Here is a 7,137-nt window from a genome sequence, read left to right as displayed (position 1 = left end):
AGAGAAGCTTCTTTCTTTGGTCGCAATGCGAAGTGCCTCCATGTATCTTGTTAGATCTTACTCATTACTTTTGAGCAAAGACAAGGCTTTAAAGCCATAACAAATTTGCTCATCTTTAAGTGCTCCATCCCTGAGAGACTTTGAGGGGCCGATGATGTAGATGCCATAGCTCACAAAGCTACCCTTTCATAATTTATCCATAAAGTTTCATATCGGATTGCCAACACAGAGACCATCTCACCCTCTCCTTGATAGAACCGGTACAGCAACTGCAACATAAAAGCATTTGGTGACTCCATTACCCCAAATCTCTACTTCATTGCTACCACCACTTGGTCCCAGTACTCCTTGGTAGAGTCCGGCAAGGCCTCGTGCCAACTCAAGGCTACACCTTCAAGAAAATCAAGCAAAATCTCCACCCGATCCTTCATGGACCATCCAGAAAGCCGGCATCCTCGAATAAAATCCAAAAGTTAAGACTTGGGTCTTCCCCTTGGGTCCCTCGAAACACTGGAATCTTCACCATGATGAAACACAAAAAGGAAACACCAAGATCCAACTAATATCCCAAACAAGATCCAAACAAGATCCCACAAAGCCTTAGTATACCAAGACTAACGTATTATGCATAACCAATTGTTGAAAACCCTCCACAATATGATCCTTAACAAAATCTTCAAAAATAAGTGACCAACCAGCACCATGAAAACATTGTGTATACATGCATTCAAGTATCACCCTTCTCACAATTGGAAGTGCACATAAAATCTTCAAGATATTGTACTCTTCATCATTTGCATAGCAAAAGAAGTTGAAAGCATTGAGAATCACCACTCCACTGTTATAGTCAAAAACTACCCAAAGACTCAATTCTTCTTCACACCAAGCTGCTAGTGCATGAAACAATCCCCAATCTATTATTGTGGCTGCTGACAGCATTGTCGATTCACCAACATATTCAAGAGTGCAAACATAAAGAATATGATCATAATGACCATGCGAATAGCTTGAGCATCACCTTCACAATCTTCAAGTTCTCTTAAACAGCCTGCAATCTCTTCTAATGGAGTTCTTCTAGGCATCTTCTTTATCACATCAGAAACACATGCCTATACTAGGCATAACATGCAATCAAGTACACCTGAGACCATTTAGTAAGGTGGAATTAATCCAATACCAAACGTACCCGACATCTCTACCAAAATATGTGACATGAAGTTGGGGGTAATGAAACTTCACGCACCTCTTAGCTTCTAAGGGGGTTAAAAAAAAGGGAGCGGAAGCTCCAAGACTACTCATAGAGAGAGAATAAACTAGAGAGAGATGGACTCAAGAGTCTACATAAGAGAATATCTACAAGAGGGAGAGAAGGCTCATGGAAGAGGCTTGAGGAGATTAGAGCTACAACAACATGAGGCCTAATGGGGGAAGAGATGATGAACAAGGGAAAGGAGGGCTCCTTTTATAGAGATTTTGTCACCCTCCTTCACCCATTTACAATTACTGCCTGTAGATTCCTTTCCCCATCAATCACATAAGCCCATATGTCACCATCCATGTCCTTTTTGGCTACTCTTGCCATGTGTCCCATCAAAAGATGCTCAAGACTCTTAAAATATTGAGAAAGTCAAGAGTCTCCCCACATGGAGCTCTTAGGGACCCTCTCTTTTCCATATGTCCACATCCTCCTTATTCCACATAGGAATTCTAGAAGGATTCCTCTTGACTCCACACTCCTCCACCTGCCTTCCACATGCTTGGCATGTGGCCTCTCTTATATTATTGGAACACATGGACATGAGCCCACCTCTTTATATGACTCACTCTTCTTATTTTCTAAAAACCCCATAATATCTCATACACAAATAACTCTCACCCCATACCAAGGTGTTTATAATTCATACCTTTGGTATTTACAATGATCCATTCTACTCATGCTCTCAATTCCATACAATATCTTAGAAAATAGAAATAAGTGAGAGCTGCTAGGGTATCACTTGATACTCAAACTCTTATCAAACATAGAAGAAAACAATACCAATGCCAAATAAAAATATCAATTTTTGGTGTCACAGTATCCTTGTTGCACCTCTATATCCTCTACCAATTTCCTTTCACATGTGTGGCTAACATGTGTGACTTGCATAGATATGTGTGCCATCTCCTTTGATCTTCACTTTTCTCCATCCCTTCAATAGTTTTGATCTTCATCACATTTGTCCTACACCGTAACCTCATCTTTTTCCTCATCTTCATCTGGACAACACCTTAGCCTTAGCTTTTCTCCCACCATCATCCTTGCCTACCTACACTTGTGCAAAAACCATGGAGAGAAAAATTCCAAGTATTTAAATACACCATAGTCTTGATCTACCTTTCCATGTGTTTTCTTGATCTATCTTTCTATATGTTTGCTTAAAAAAACAATTCCACTGCACCAAATCTTAGGCATTTGCTTCATCTTTGGCATGATCCAAGAGCATTTTCTTTTTAGAATTATGTGAATTTGTCTGTACCTCATGTTTTCTTTGGAGCCTAGTTATTATTACTTTGAGGCCAAGGTGTTTTCTTGAAAATGCAATTGGACAACCAATGGTGGTTTTTTATTCAAGTTACAACTTGAAACTGACACTATCAAGTATTTGAATATGTGGAAGTAGAGAATGAAATGGAAGATCAAGAACTAGCTGGGTTGGAAGCTAGCACTTCCAATACCCCTTCTACAAGAGTTATGTGACACAAAGATAGTTTGAGTTTCTTAGACATTGATTTTGGAGATTTTGATTTACATGCTTAAGATATGCAAGATCTTGCCATGGACAAGTGAGAGGATGAGCATCAATCTCACAATGAATATTCTAGTGAGTCATCAATTGATTAAAGGATGGAGGAAAACATTGATATAATACTAATATATTTTTGATTGTGAAAGCATTTCATCTTGATTTAAATTTTACAATTTGAATATCGACACATTTTTCAATGCTAACGCTTATAGCTAATACTAACACACTTTTCAATGCTAATATTGACACACAAATATCAAAATTTTTTAAAATGTTATCTTACTGATGTGAATCGTGGGTTCGGGATCACCGGATCCTCTACTTTTTTCATGTTCGTCTACATATTCCTCCACTTCGTCTTGGCGACTACTCCTTGCTAGGCATTCAAGCCATGTGAATCTCACCATTTGAGCGGCGATTATAAATTAAGGTTGCCTTCTCTTCCTTTTTGTGACTTTGGTTGTGGCTTCCTTCTACTTTTCTACCTGTCTTAACATTGCTTTAGGGTGGTTACGCATCAGCACTCGCCCAAAATTAAAAAGGGGTGTTCATCAATGTGTCTGTCATGTGGCCACCATTGATTTGGCATGCAAAAGGGGGGGCACTCAAGGTCTTGAGAAGCCACCAACTCCCACCCATAGGGTGTCAAAGCTGTGATAGTGTTGGCTCTTTCCCACAACTTTCACAAGAAGAGTAGGGTATTCTCAATATATGCAGGGTTCCGAGGCTTTTTGTCACCTACATATATATCAGTGTTGTCATTTGTAGTATAAGTGTAGCTTAGGACCTCAGGTCATATTCCAATGAGAGACATAGGCTTAAGTGTGGTAAGCAAACATAGTGCATGCATGTACGTGCATCATCATCGTTGGGGTAATGAAGGCTTTCACCTTCATTGGGGGTTGAAGGGTGTAGGAGGAGTTTAAGGGGGTTAGAGGGAGGTTCATGGCTTAGAAGGAGGTTCCAAGGTTCAAAGAGAGGTTCCAGAGTTTAGAAGGAGAATCCAAGGTTCATAATAGAGTACATGGTGGAGCTCATCTCCCTCATAGATCATGGAGGTCAAGGGTTGAGGAGCTAAGGGTTTGGGGGAAGCATACGAGTGGGAGAGGAAGAAGGTGTAAGAGCATGGGGGGGAAGAAGAGAGAGGAGAAGGGAGGAGGAGGGAGGAGGAGAAAGGAGGAGGAGGGAGAACAAGGAGGGAGGAGGAGGAGAAGGAGGAGGAGGAGAAGGAGGGAGGAGGAGAAAGGAGGAGGAGGGGGGAGGAGGAGCAAGAGGAGAAGGGAGGAGGAGGGAGGAGGAGGAGCAGGAGGAGAAGGGAGGAGGAGGAGCAGGAGGAGAAGGGAGGAGGGAGGAGGAGGAGGAGGGAGGAGGAGAAGGGAGGAGGAGGAGTAGGAGAGGGAGAGGATGGGTTGCAAGGTTGGAGGAGAGGGAGAGGATGGGTTGCAAGGTTGGAGGAGAGGGGACGAGGATTCGCAAGCTTAGGGCATGCTGTTGGACATGGAGTGCAAGGAAGCATGGACACTTGGAGACAATTGATTGGAATAACAAAGTAGAGCTCAACACAATTCCCCAAAGGGTGTGGGCTTCATTCCATTATGGGGTATTCATAGCTTCTCTCTCTACATGTAGGAATTGTAAGACATTTTCTCTCTACATGTAGAACTTGCATATAGAAGTTGCATGTAGGAGTTGCATGTAGAACATGCATGTAGGACTTGCATGTAGAACATGCATGTAGGACTTGCATGTTGCATCTAAGAGTTGCATGTTGCATGTAGAACTCACATGTTACATGTAGGAGTTGCATGTAGAACTCACATGTTGCATACAGGAGTTGCGTGTACAACATGCATGTAGGAGGTGCATGAACATGCATGTAGGAGTTGCATGTTGCATGTAGGAATCGTATGTAGAACTTGCATGCAAGTTGGATTCCTAAGAGGGATTATTTCTAGCCTTATGCAAGTACAAGTGAAGCTTTGCCACTACTCTACACACACATTATGTGCTATCTAAGTCCATGTTGGCACAGAGACAACATACTCTCGGATCCATTTTATTACTCGTCCTCGGGTTTTATGGCTTATTTTGATTTCGGAGCTGGGATGCCATGCATGTAACCCAGTGGTTGTTGTGCTTGTGGCATGGTAGTCGCTCCTACTATAATTCTTTTGCACCATACAATTTGTGTTCTGTGGTCAGGAACCTTATCTGCTCTTAAGAAGAGGTAGACGACTGTGAATTTTGGAGGGGATCTCATTGTTGCTGAGGCTGCGGACTCTGTCATCAAATTTTCTTGGGAAGAGGTTTGCGGGGGGTTTCGTTGCTGAAGCTAGAAGTTCTTGCTATCTTTCATACATGTTGGATGCGATTGCACCCATAGCATTGAGCTTGTAGATCATTTTATATGCAAGTGTGATATTTGTGCATTTAGGAGACGGCTATGATGTTTGGCATGGGTCTCGTTGTTGCTGAGGATATAGACTCTTTTGCCGATTCATCTTGAGTTTTGGCATAGCTTCTTGTCCTGATTGTGAATTCATTGCATGCTTTGAGAGTATGGAATGAAAGTGGGGGATACTATTATTGATGCAATGTATTATGTGCCTATGCGAAATTGTACGAGTGCACGTGATCTATCAATTAGGTAGAGAATAACTATATGCTTATTTGTGGGATTTTTTAGGGCAAATAAAGACTCAATAATCCCTGAGTAAATTGATTAGGTCTTCCTAAATGTGCAAAAACGTGCATATGCCAGTGAGTGTGCATGTAACAATCTAGTGCAAACTATATGTGCGAAAATGTGCATATGCTAGTGAGTGCACGTGTAACAATCTAGTGCTAACTATTGAGGACTTGGGGTTCCCAAAACTACATTTTTATTGGGGATGGCTTGCATGTTGATGTAGTAGCACTTCAGCCAAGCTCTCATTTATGGTTGTGTTGAATTGGACTCCATCCAATGTTTCTAGTAGAACAGCTCCAATGGGATTCATTTTTCTTACTCGGTAGGGTCCTTGACCCAGATACTTAAGTTTTCCCTTGTGTACTTTGGCATTTTATAATAGGTGTATAACAAGACCAAGTCACCTTCCTTGATGTCTTTCGCTTTAAGATTCCTGTCAAAATGCCTTTCTTCTGCATTTTTCTATTGTCATGGCATGGTAGGTGACTAATCTTGTCTCTATATGCTTCTCCAATTGATAGAGTCTTTCTTTCAAGGATGCATGGTCTCCCATGTGTTTTGTACTAGTATGCATAGGCTTGGTACTACAAATTCTATTGGGACCACAGCTTCGAGGCCATACACCAATTGAAAAGGTGTATTGTTAGAGTAATCAAACTGAGGTTAGTTAGGTTGGTGGAGTTAGTGTACACGTGTCCAATTGCATGGAGTTTAGGTAGGGTGGCGACCACCTTACGAGAATCTATCATCATGATCTTACCTTCTATGGCTCCTAACATTTATCCATGATTGATGCGACATAATGCTCGGCGGTGATGCGACATAATGCTCGGTGGTGACTAAGCTTCTCTCCTGATAATGGCTCGGTGTCAAGGTGATAAGAGGTAGAGTGTGTCTCCTTGTGCCATGGCAAAGTTGTATTTACAAGCTTGATCCTCCAACAAGCCTAGTAGGGATGAGGAGGATCCATGATGATTGTATTGACAACTTTTCCTACATGCAATAATATTTTTAGTTAGTTATAAGAAGTTGTTATCTTCTGTGAATGTTTTTCCTAGGTTGATTTAGTATCAGAGCAAAAATCCACGAAATGGAAAGCAAGGCGGACTCTATGAAGCTAGTGATATTCGATGGAATGAACTATGCATGGCAGATCAGGTTAAGGCTTTATTTCATGGAGAAAAGTCTATGGAGCATCGTCGCTGGCACCGAAAAGAAACCAACTGGCAAGGTCACAAATGAATTTCCTGACAAGGTAAGTGCATGGGAAGGTAAGGATGAGAAGGCCCTCAGGATTCTCGGTTGTGCTCTAGGTGCCAAGTATAATCATCATCTTGATTTTGCAAAGATTCGCGGGAGAATTGGGTTGGCATAGAAACTTTGTTTGGTGCACGGTTGAAGAATTCGAAGGTACTCCTCAAGCAAGAGTTTTTTGGGCTCCACACAAAAGAAGGATCAATGCTTGGAGAACACCTCAATCATATGAGAGTAGTACTTTGTCAACTGACAGATCTGGGAGTGAAGGTGGAAGATGATGACTCGAAGGCTTTGCTATTAACAAGTCTACCTCCAACATTTTATGAAATTTGAAAATACTTCGGGTAAATGCAAATATGAGCTTAGTAGAGATGATTGCCACCCTGCTTGATGATGAATGATGTA

Source organism: Dipteris shenzhenensis, chromosome 24 (genome assembly GCF_047967505.1).
Source record: "Dipteris shenzhenensis isolate YYH24624 ecotype China chromosome 24, Dip_SZ_1.0, whole genome shotgun sequence".
NCBI lineage: Eukaryota > Viridiplantae > Streptophyta > Polypodiopsida > Gleicheniales > Dipteridaceae > Dipteris > Dipteris shenzhenensis.
This window is presented reverse-complemented; position numbering follows the sequence as displayed.